Source organism: Sus scrofa, chromosome 2 (assembly GCF_000003025.6).
Source record: "Sus scrofa isolate TJ Tabasco breed Duroc chromosome 2, Sscrofa11.1, whole genome shotgun sequence".
Lineage (NCBI taxonomy): Eukaryota > Metazoa > Chordata > Mammalia > Artiodactyla > Suidae > Sus > Sus scrofa.
The window spans coordinates 114,661,489-114,674,387 of NC_010444.4; the positions used below are offsets into that span (position 1 = coordinate 114,661,489).

At 39.7% G+C, this 12,899-nt stretch overlaps 1 protein-coding gene across 1 annotated transcript in view; it reads right to left on the bottom strand.

Annotated features, from left to right (window-relative positions):
• Positions 1-12,899, bottom strand: part of PJA2 (praja ring finger ubiquitin ligase 2) — a 355,790-nt gene that overhangs the window by 341,517 nt on the left and 1,374 nt on the right. Inside the window, exon 2 of the mRNA XM_021085401.1 lies at positions 3,678-3,862. The gene's annotated coding sequence lies outside the window, so the exon portion shown is untranslated. The remainder of the gene's footprint in view (positions 1-3,677; positions 3,863-12,899) is intronic.

The following is a 12,899-nucleotide window of genomic DNA, read 5'->3' on the forward strand; positions in this document are numbered from 1 at the left end:
TTACTGTAGAAGCAATGTAATGCTATTACTAGGTACCAGAGAGTTAAATCCAGGATCCAAGGCAAGACCTATAAGCAAAAGTGGTTGGGATTTGTATCTGAAGCATGGTGGTGTACTAAGCCATAAAAGGGAGGGTTAGATGGAGAGACAGAGAAAACCTCCCCACAGCACGTGGTAGTTTCTCCTTAGGAGAGCCTTGTGCCTCATTGTGCCTGTCAAGTAGGCTAATGTGCCTGTAAATTTCCTCTGACAGAAAACACATCACAGCAGCAGCACCAGAAAACAACACAACCAAACTGTGGAAGACTGAAAGCCCAGTGCTTTCAAGGGTGATCAGAATATAGCAGAGGAAAAGAAAAAAAAAAAAAAAGAAAGAAAGAAAAAAGAAAAACAAGGCAATGAAAATAAACAAAGGCTAGGAAGAAATGAGATCACTTTCTAAGAAAGAGAATTTATCATTTATAGGCCAAAGGAAATGCTTCTCCCACAGCCAATTTTTTATATATTATTTGGCTTTCTCAGTTCAAGGTCAAAAATGTCAGAGGGCAAAAGGAATATGACTCAAGATTTAAGAGTTGTCTTGACTAGCTTTGTAACTGCATAAATATTAAATATGTAGAAATAATAGTAAGCACATATCTCCACATCTCCACACGTTGCTTTAATTTTTAATGTAATCTTTTATCCATATTTTCCTCAGCTGGCTATAGGTCTGTGATTTGCATAGCTAGAATGATCCGGTGCCATCAATTTAATAATGAAGTTACCCATTGAACAGAAGAGGCTTCTAAAAGATTACACAAAGCTGCAGGAGAGAAGTGAGTGGAAATGAAATTTTATGTTTCAAGTAAACAGGAAATTTATTTTAGAGCATATTTTCCCATTATAAATTTAATATGGCTACTTTAAAATAAATTTGGAACAGAAGAGGGAGGAAAGCACCTATATTTTCATCATCCTAACTTAGAGTTTTATATTCCGGTCTTTACCTATGCATATATATTTTAAACACAGATGTAATCACAGTTCTGTGTATGTCCATAATTTTGCACCCAGATTTTTTCTCTTATTAATATGGTCTTCTTAACTATAACTTTATGACTGTAAAGTAACAATAAAAAATAGGTCTATAATTTATTGACTCACCAAATTTCTGGTGGCTAGCATCAGCAGAGTAGTTAAGCACCTGGCATTGAGGCCAGATGAATTCATACTAGCTCTGCTACCTAACTTTGAGGATTTGGACAGATTAGTAAAGGCTGTGTCTCAGTTTCCTCATCTATAAAATGGGGATGCTGATAGTGCCTCTACTACAATGGTCTTACGAGAGTTAAATGAAATCTATGGAAAGCACTTAGTCTGGCCCTGTCATAGAGTGAGTACTAAAACTAAGTGTTATTAAAAACAAAGAAGTCAAATACACTATACTGGGTTAAAAAAGAAAAAAAAAGCTTGGGTTCTACAAAACTGAGTTTCCTAGACATTGCTATCACCCCAGAAATTGTCATGTGCCTTTTTCCAGTAACAACTGCTCACCTCCACCACAAACCAGATTTTGATAATTAACACTTCCTTGCTCTGCCTTATACTTTAACGGTAACGATGCCTCCCTAAAAATATCACTTATTATTGCCTGTAATTGAATTTGATATAAATGGAATCATACAAACACACACACAATATCACTGTATTTAGGAAGCATGCAATCTAACAGGCTTAGTTACAGTGTGATGAAAAAGCTTTGGAGAGGGAGCCAGAGAACTTGGCTTCTAGTCTAGTCTCCAGGAGATCTTGGGCAAATCTTTCTGCTTCTCTGGGACTTCCATGTAAAATATCTGGATGTGCTAAGTATCTTTGACGCTTCAGAGAACTAAACTGTTAAGCCCTTCCTATTTGAGTATTGTGTTGGCCTATGAGAAATCAGTGCCAAAGAAAATCCAGAGGAAGGCCTGGGGTCTGATGGAAATAAGCCTCCTCTTCTGAAAATTCATGCCAGTAATAGTGTCAACAAACAGAGGGCTATAGCAAAATGAAAATGAAGATCCACATCACGAATAATTTTCTCATCTCTGATATGTGTACATTTAGATACATCATTGGGCTTAATGTGCATATAGAATTTTGTCCCCAGGATAAATCATAGCTATTGAGTTGTAGGAGTTTGGAGGTCAAATAAATAATCACATCATATAGGTTTTCCTGGACAGAGTCAGTTTTGAACATTTTAACCCATTCTCTCTGTATAAGTATTTGTATTTCCCCAAATACTGCCTCGGGGAAATACTACAGATTGGTTCACGCAGTGTCCATTCTACTCTTCTCTTATGGTGGCTTTTATAATGCAGACACTGGAAGCTTAAAACATTACCTAGACTCCTTTGACTTAGTGCTGTGGAAATAAATTAGGCCTATCAATTTGATATACTCATGCAAGATTTAGAAAACTTAAGAGAAGTTGAGGCATTCTCCTGACCACTTCTGACTGTATCTCTTAGAATTAAAGTCATGGAAGCATTTTCTAGGGCAGTGTTCCGTGGCTCATTATTCAGCCTCCTGGAAGACAATAAGCAGTTGTGGCAGCTGTGAGAGCAGTAAGCTTTGGACTCTATCTTCTATCACAGGGTTATGTTACTCAGCAGTAATAGCTTCACTGATAGGTCAACCCTGCGTTGTGCTGGAATTATTCATCCTTAGAGGCCTAGTCGGTTAACTCACTTCTCCAATCCTGATACGGCATGTGGTAAGCACCCTCTTATGAAATACCTTCCTGTTTAAAATACTTAGAATTGTTTCTATTTGTTCACACTGAACCCTGACTGATATACATGATATAGATACTGTTTTGGAAAATCAATTCACTGTAACACAAGGTTCAAAGTATTACAACTCCACAGAATGCGAAACAAACAGAGGAGGGGTGTTTAAACCAGGGAAAACAAGCTATACCATTTAGTAGCTATGCATCCTAAAAGTAGTCAACCTCTCTGTATCTAAGTTCCCTTTCATATATATATAAATATAAATATATATAATTTATATTATACATATTTTATATTATATATATTAGTGTACTGACATCTATTTTGTATATATATGACCTACATATACTTACTTATGAAACAGATATCAGTATACTAAGCTTGAGAGTTGTGAGAATGAAATGAGGCAACACAAGCAAAGTATCTAGGTGCCTAGAACCTAGCATTGAATGGTCACTGACTATATAGTGTCGATTTATTTCTATTCCCATATTGAACATCCTTTAGTGATTAAGGTGATTGGTAAAATAACTGGGAGTGAAATTCTCTTTAAAGGACTTTCAAAAAAACACACAGAGATTTGGCATTGATTCAGAAAGACAACAGGAATAGTTGTAAACGCAGCTCAAGAGCAAACAGACTTCTATTATGAGTACTATTAATTCAGCCCAACTGGTGGCTCAGGGCCCAGATAATTTGTTGATTAACTCAACAAATATTTATTAAGCCTCAACATTGCTAGACACTACTTTACTCATTAAGATATAGAGGTCAATCAAAAGGTCCCTGACTTCCAGGAGTTTGCATTCCATTGGGAGAGACAGACCTAAAATAAGTCAATAAATAATTTCAAATCATGAGAAGGACTATGAAAAAAAAAAAAAAAAGGCATTCTTCCTTTAGCTCTCCTTCCCTTACCTTCTCAGAAGTTTATTATGTTACTTGATTCATCCCCTCTCAGCTTCCTTCCCCGGGAAGAAAGGCACAGGGAGGTTGAAATTGTGCCAACGTTGTCAGTCTTAGGCAGGTGAGTGGTTTCAGGATCTGTGAAGAGTCTGGGGCCTGTTACTGTTTCGTGGATGCCAGCAGTAAACAGAAGATGCCTGGATTAGAGACAAAGGAGTATGTCAAATCAGCACTGGCATGATGTTGGCACCAGTTTCCCATGCCCCCTAAATCTTATGAGGTCTAAGTGGGTGCCACATATACAGTGGTTTTCAGACAACCAAGGAATAGCGAACTTGAGGAATTTACTGCAAGCTTGCTCTTTGTTTGGGAGAAGATAGTATTTGGTTGCTTGTTGCAAATCCAACCCAGAGAAATAATCCAAGTAAAGAGTAGTCTGGGCTCTGCATTCTTGGCATACCCCGAAATAACACGTAGAGATGCCCAGGGCCCTTGACAGAGAGCTTTTCACATAGGTAGAGGAGAGGAAATAATTGAACTCTCCATCCTCTATTGGTTTATGCAATCATAATTATAACACTTTCTAAGGTTCTTAGAACTTTGTCTCTACTCACTTCCAAACTTTCACACCAGATATGATGTATTTAGGCAACTGAATATCTCAGAAAGACTAAGAAGGTGACAGAGGAAAAGATAGATTTTCCAATTATTACCAGATATAACTTGAGGCTTTTATATGGATATCCTGCTTCTCATCTCCAGAAGCATGGCTCTGGACCTCACATTTTCCAGAAACCTCACCTCAGGCTCTTTTCCTATTCAAGATGAAATTGAGTGCTCATTTTAACAAACCTCCACTTGCAAAAATATACTTACATGGGCAGGAAAAAGGGAAGAGTTTGATATACTCTCAGCCCTGAGCACTCCTTGTATGGCCATTGCTCATGAGTCCTGGTAGAAAGGGCCCTGCATGGATCATCCTCAGAGTCCACTTCCTTGGGCTCTAAAGCCAGAGGGAAAAAAGTGTAGATCCACTCCATAACAAATCAGTGCTGTGCAATTATCTATGTGGACTCTACTCCCCATAGTGACTATTCCAAGTGTTCTCTATCCTCCTCACCCCTTCATGGAACCCATCCTTCCCTTTTCCAGAGCAAATGGAAAACATCTGGGGAATGCTCTCCTAACGTCATTTGTAACCTCTTGTAATGCTAGAGCAAGTGCTGAAAAACAGCTATTATCATCCCAATGCGGAATGTTAGAAAATGGAGTTTTGGAGATGTTATGTAACTCTCCCCAAATCACAAAAGCTGTGTGACCCTGGGGAAGGAATCAGAAGAAATCCTTATGACACAGGACCTTCCCTCATGCAGGCTTCTAGAAATGGGAAAATAAAATTTCCCTGTTTTTTTTTTCCCCCCAGTGTTCCTATAAGAAGCTCTAGCCTCCTAAGCCACAGAAGTGGATTCACTATAGATAATGTTTACTTTCAGTTTTTCTAGATGCATTTTCTCATACCATAAGGATTAGATCTGTAGCTGTTCGTTTCCCTAATGACAGAGCTAAGAGCCAAAGGTTTAATAAAACCTCTCTTATCTTCCCCAAAGCAAAAAATTATATCCTGGGAAAGGCACCTAGATTAGTTCTAAAGGTGCTGAAAAGACTGGAGTGTTATCTTTCCAGTTATTTAAATTTCAACTAGGAATGAGGCCCTGGAACTTGAAGACATCTGGAGTAAGAAGGAGGCCTTTCAGGAGAGGAGAGAGACACCTGGCTCCTTTACCTTTATAAGCAGAAAAAAATCATCTTTCCTTGTCCTTTATCTACAGAGTATCTGGCCGCTCATGTAAGAAAACTTCCATTGGCTTTTATCACTTCATCCCAGGAGTAAGGCCTAGGATCAGCTGGGAGAGGGGAGCCTACAGTTTGGACTTAGTATGGGATAATAAGAACTCTGGGGAATTCCTGTTGTGGCTCAATGGAAACAAATCTGACCAGCATCCGTGAGGACGCAGGTTTGATCCCTGGCCTCTCTCAGTAGGTTAAGGATCCGGTGTTGCTGTGAGCTGTGGGTTGCAGAGATGGCTCGGATCTGGCACTGCTGTGGCTTGGTGCAGGCTGGTGGTTACAGCTCTGCTTCGACCCCTAGGCTGGGAACCTCCAAATGCTGCAGGTGTAGCCTTAACAAAGACAAAAAAAAAAAAAAAAGAAAAGAAAAAGAAATCTGCCTCTGATCCAACACCTTATGTGCTCATTCAGGATAAACTGAATAATGATGAAGATTAAAAACCCACCATTAGACAGTGGAGAGATAAGAACCAGACAGACTACGAGATAAGTAGCTATAAAAAAAGTACCTGGTAATATTAGAAGAGATAGAGAGATGGTGTTTGAGTTTCCTTGTGTGGAATGAATAGGAGTTTGCTGGTGGACATAGCCCTGTCTGCTAGGCCCATCAGAAAGAAGTTAAGTTGGAGAGCATAACTAGAGGGAAGATTGTGTATGAAAATGAGATAAGAGATAAATCTGTATAGAAAGGCAGAGGTCAGACTCCTGGGGAAATACCCCAAAAAACCCAAAGATACTAATTTGAAAAGATACAGGAACTCCAATGTTTGTAGCAGCGTTATTTACAATAAATAGCCAAGACATGGAAGCAACTGAAGTGTCCATCTACAGATAAATGGATAAAGATGATGTGGAAATATATATATACACGATGGAATACTCCCCAGCCATAAAAGAGCAAAATTTTGCCATTTGCAGCAACATGGATGGACTTGGACAGTATTATGCTAAGTGAAATAAGTCAAAGAAAAACAAATACTATATGATATCATCTATATGTGGAGTCTAAAAACCACAACAAACTAGTAAATAAAACAAAAAAGCAGCAGACTCACAAATACAGAGAAGAAACTAGTGGTTCAAAGTAGTGGGGGTGGGGCAGCCTAGGAGTGATGGAGTGGGAGGTACAAATTACTGGGTATAAATAGGCTCAAGGATGGGAGTTCCTGTCGTGGTGCAGCAGAAAAGAATCCAACTAGGAATCATGAGGTTGCAGTTCGATCCCTGGCCTCGCTGAGTGGGTTAAGGATCCAGTGTTGCCATGAGCTGTGGTGTAGGTCACAGACACAGCTCGGATCTGGCGTTGCTGTGGCTGTGGTATAGGCTGGCAGCTATAGCTCTGATTAGACCCCTAGCCTGGGAACCTCCATATGCCATGGGTGTGGCCCTAAAAGGACAAAAGACAAAAAAAAAAAAAAATAGGCTCAAGGATATACTGTGCAACATGGGGACAATAGCCAATATTTTATAATATAGCCAACATTTTATAAATGGAAAGTAACCATTAAAAATTGTATAGAATTTTTGAAAAAAAATAAAGAAAGAAAGGCAGAGGTCAACGTGAAGGAATTTAGGATCCATACCAATGTAATTTAGTATGAAACCTGAAGGTGCTGGGAAACTACAGATGATTTTAGGCAAGAATATGTGATTGAAATTACTAAAATTTCACAAACGGGATATTGGAAAAGTGGTGACAATAAGGCAAGATGAGAGACCTAATAAGACATAGACTAGAAGATAAAGGGAGGCCATGAGGGAAAAGGATAGGGAGGAGGCTTTTTTGGTCTCAGAGGAAGGGGGACATCTGCCTTTCCAGAGTAATTCTTTCCATCAGAGCTCTTGATCACCATCAGTGCACCTTCTCTACCTCCTCCATCTTTTACTTAACTCTTCTTTTTCCTGTGTCCTCAATCTCTCTCCACTTCATTCCTACAGCCTTTGCTTGCCCCAGTATATCAAAGACTTTCTTCTCCTCACTCCTATTTTTCTGCAGTATTTTCCCCTGAATTATATTGGCTTTATTCACCATTCAGAAGATCCTACCCTTCTAAGTAACAAGTGGCTGAGCAGCCCCTAAGTATCAGTGTGGAGGCTAACGGACCACAAGGATCACTACTGAAGGTCCTAGACTGGCTTGACATACTTCGAGAGATTCAGCCATTAAGATGACCACAGACTCAACTGGATTCAGACAATTTACTACTTACACAGCAAAAACAATACCAGCATGGTGTCACCTGCCCACATCTCTAGCCCTATTGAACAACATTGATCTGCAGGAACCCAATGAGAGTGATGATTTGCTACTGAGAAGCCATCTAAACTATAGCCAGGCAGTTTGTAGACTTTCACAGAAGCTTGCAGCTGTATGTGAAGGAAGATGAAGTTATATGGGAAGTCCTGTGTTCAGTTAAAATAGTGAAATGAATGAGAAATGGGTTTTGCCAGTTTTCTTGGCAGCTCCTCAGAAGAAGCTTATCTCCTTCTGGTTGAGGAGGAACTTTAGGGTTTCCATCGAGACTCTGGTCAGACTTGCATATGTAAAGCCATGTAAAGTCATGTGGCAGCAGAGCTGTGCCTAAGTAACTCCATCCCTGACCTTTCATGTATCCAAGAAAGAGTTATTTTCAGGAGTTTAGGCCACCCAATTAAATGACCAAATTAACTGTTCTGATTAACTGCAGGTGCTTGGACCGGATATTTTCTATTCGTCTTAGGCTGTCTCAGATGAGAGTGACCATGACTCTGACTCCAAGAATGATCGGACTAATGTGAAGGATAAATTGCAAACAGGCTCTCAGCCAGAGCCAAGCAGCTAAGTACCTCTCAGGTGCTACTTTCTCTCTTAGGAGATAGATTGGGCCACCTTTCCTGATTCAATAATCCAAGTGCAGCAATAGGTGATGGTATTGGAATATATTTTACCTTGATTGGCCTGCAGGAGGTCGGGAACAATATGATTGTCTAAAACCATTTGTATTACAGAGTTCAGACTGGTTTTTGTCAGGCAAGTACAGGTCTGATGTCCACAGAAGAAGATCCTTACTAGGGGCATAAACTGTACTGGGAATGTTTAATATCATTTGATGGGGTGAGTCAATTTTATGTTCCTTTTGATAGACAAACTCCTTGGTTACAGCTAAATTATTCCTGCAAAGCAGGCAGGAGTGCATCTGAGGAGAACAATCTGGCTATCACAGCCAACCAGCCTATCCCTTACAGTACAAACTGCTCCAGGTAAACTAGATTCTGCTAATAGGTTTATTATTTCAACAACAGCATTTTGCTGACATGGGGGTCAAGGTCTGATTTTTCAGTGTCCAAGGCAACATCTATTAAATCTTTGGCAGTAGGGTCAGCAGGGAGTGATAGATTCAGTAATCAATCAAATTCAGAGCAGTCACTATGGTCTGGGGAAAGTATACAAGGGAATTTTTTTTCTTAGCTGGTAAATAGAGAACACATGAAATTGACAATAGTATCAGGCTGGGGGGAAAATATTAATGTTCAGAAAATTAAGCTTGTTCTGTCATCATGGGTGGACGTCATCCATCTGAAAAGTTAACAGTCCTTAGTTTAGGATCTAAGGACTAAGGATCTATGTCCTAAGATCTAGGGATTTAGGATCCAAGTTAAGAATGGACATTTGGTTACCTGAGATACCAGGTCTGGTATCCTAGAGGTGAGAGACAAAAGAAGTTTATGAGTCTTCCCCCAACTCCTGACCTCTTGGGGTTTAGAGTACTCCTTTTCTACTAGCTGTGATATTGCTTTCCTTCCACAGCTACATGATTGGTATGCCTAGTCTCTGTGGCAATCACTTCATTCCTTTTTCCAATCCTATAATTTCTAGTCCATGCCATTTGCTTGGATTTCTCAGTGACTTTTCCCTTGTACAGCCTGTATCATCATAGAACTTATCCCACCCATGAAGTGTGGCCCTTGCCAGAATCACTACAGAGCTGTCATTTCACACTCCTGATTATTATCTGACACTCTCTAGATCAAAGAAATCTTACTAAGGGGTATAAAATACTTGCTACTTCCTACTCATCAGACACAATCAGCATAATGTTGTCATTATGAACAACCAAAATGAACCAGTGTGATATTTTATGGAATGTCAAGATGATCAGCATTTCGATAGGTTATATTAAGAAGAACTGATGTGTCCCTGAGGCAATGCTATGGATGTGTGCTTGTTATTGGGGCAAACAAATATGAATCCATACTGGGTCTGTTTCTTTTACTGTAACCTTTGTATTCTATTGCTTTTGCTACAAGAATGTTGCCTGTAGCCTGAAATATACAGACTAGCCCATTCTCAAGGCTCTTACCTTTAAAGGTATAACACTTTTCAATTTACTTAGAGATAAAAAGTTGTAGAATAGAGAATACCATTTGTTTTGTTGAAAGTTTACAGGAACATGGTGACCTGACCTATGTGGACAACTAAAAGTACAAATAATTCCAACACCAAGAAGTTTGCAACAACCAAGAACACCTCCCTTACATAAAATAAGCCTGAATTCTAACTTGAGAAAGATGGTTCTTTAGGACACTAGTCTACCATCTTTCCAGTCTTCTGGCTTTCCAAATAAAGTTGCTATCCCTTGCTCTAATAACTCAGTTCTGGATTTATTGACCTATCAAGTGGTGAGAGTATGAGTCTGGACTCTGTACCAAACAGTTGGACCTGTTAAGTAACAGCTAGCTGCTTCTGGTGGACTTCATAAATAAGTATAGAGAAGACAGATATCAAATGCCAGGTGCTGTGTTGATTTGTTCCAGTAAACTACACCTGGGGACAGCAGCCACAATTATAATTACCACATGATTAAGTTTATAATGGTCCACAGTCATTCTGCAAGATTTACTTCTGCACTGGCCAAACTGGTGAGTTAAATGAAAATGTAATAAGTATCAGTGCCCCTGCTTTTTACAAGTCTTTTGTGGTTACACTGTAACAGAGGAAAAACAAATCTGACTCCATACTGGATCTGTTTCTTTTACATTAACATTTGTCTTCTATTGCTATTGCTATAAGTTAGCCAGGAAAGGAATGTTGCCTATAGCTTAAAGTATACATGATGGCCCTCCTCTAGAAACACTGTCTGTCAGGTTAGAACTTAAAATACTTTTGTTTAGCTCACAGGAAACATCCTGATCAGGTCCACCTGTAAATGGCTGCAGGAAAAAAGAAATTAACACATCCTCTCCAGAGTCTGATTGGAACAAGGAAATACTTGCAACAACATATTGCCTTTTAAAATTTTACTTCCTCACCTCCCTCTCTTTGTTCTGTAAAAGAAATCAACATCTGAAGCCAGGCAAGATGGTTCTTAGGGATAACAGTCCACTATCCTCTTGGTCTGCCAGCTTTCTGAATAAAGTCTCTATTCCTTGTCCTAACACTTCATCTCTTGATTTACTGCCCTGTTGTGTGGTGAGCACTGTGAGTTTAGGTGTGGTAACAAAGTTGATTTATTATCTTGGAAGAGTGTGAAAGTTCCAGGAGTACCCACTTAGGTCTTCCTACCATAATGGTCCTTATCTCATGGAAAATAAAACCAAAGTGGGAATATGATCAATTTTAGAACTGAGAAAATAACCACACAGTTGGTATGTGGTTCAAGTGAACAACAACCAGTTATGAGCTGGACACAAGTTAAAACTTCATCTATACTGACCAAGATAAACTCCAGCTTTGGCTAAAGTGCCACAGTGTTGTTTTGTGTCCCCAGGAATTGCCCCTATCAGTTCAGATCAATGTCTAGTGTTCCTCAAAATATCTCCATATTTCCTTTTTCCAATGTACTGCCACTCTAGCAGATGGCATCACATTTCTTTGGGACAGGCTTGAGGGAACATTTGTAACATGTGTTATAGCAATGGTGCAAGATCATTTCTAAAACGTACATGAACTTCAATCAACGAGTTCCGGGTCTGTGAACTGATATAAGTCTAAAAACTAAGTGAGAGTCCATTGTGGTGACTCAGGTCAGATTTTAGCTACCTGATTTAGAACTTTTACTTTTAATAAATATCAAGCAGTACTCCATGAGGTTGCCTATATATTTTGCCCACAGGACATCTTTGTGGGCCAACGCAGTATGATTGCCTGTACACACCTGTTGCCCTTTAATAAGGCAGATGGACTACATTATCTTTGGCGGTTAAGTGTTGCTTGGCTTCTGCTACTCTGGGATCCTGTTATCCCTACTGATATCAGTGAGTCTACCTCAATAGTGGTATCCTTTATTGTCATACATGGCCTACAGAGGTGAATCTCCACAGAGATTTTCGAAGATGCCTGTCTTCTCACTAATGTATTTCTCAATTCTTTAGTGCAGGGAGTGTCTTTGCATGGAACACATTTGGGGGAAGGGTATGCATATTACATATAATTCCAACAGAATATTTCCCTAGGCTTTTTGATTTCCTGTTCCATATTATGTCAGGGAAGCTCTGGCATTTCAACCTCATAAACTCTTGGCAATCAATTAGTCCAAGTTTCCATCAATCAAGTAAGCTATTAGAACCACCTCTAGCTGCATGAGCTAACATATAATTAACACCATAACAATAAATTTGGCTCACTGTAGTAGTATATTCTATCCACCATGGTCTAACAGGTTTAGAATCCACACCTACACATTTGCCAGGTTTCTGCCTTTATGTTAGCAAAGTCTTGAAATTATTTTAGTGTGTAATTACATCTTCCTCCATCATAGGGTGTACCTATACACCAGGAGCATGCTGGAATTTGGTTCTCGTTGTGGGTATACTGGTAGTCCAGGTTGATTACCATGGATTTTTTTTTTTTTTTTTTTTTTTTTTGCCTTTTAGGGCCGAACCCACAGCACATGGAGGTTCCCAGGCTATGGGTCGAATCCGAGCTACAGCTTCTGGCCTACGCCACAGCCACAGCAAAGCCAGATCCGAGCCCTGTCTGTTACCTACACCACAGTTCACGGCAACACCAGATCCTTAACCCACTGAGCGAGGCCAGGGATCGAACCTGCAACCTCGTGTTTCCTAGTCGGATTTGTTTCTGCTGTGCTATGATAGGAACTCCTATCCGGAATTTAAGGAGAATGCAAATTTCCTCTTAAGGCATCTGCCCCAGGTGAGTTTTCAAGCAGAGGAAGCCTACCTCAGAAACTAGAGGGCAAGCTACTTCCACTAGTAAGAGAGGCTCAGATTGAATTGGGGGGTTCTAGATTGTCAGTTTCACCTGGGTTTAATCCATCCCAAGTTTGGGGATTCTATCATTTAACAAGTCCCTAGCTTTTACAGGAGAAACTTAGCATACCTGTCAATTCAACAGTAGTTGTAATTCGGTAATTTTGTGTTTGATTTTCAGCAATATCACTTCATTGC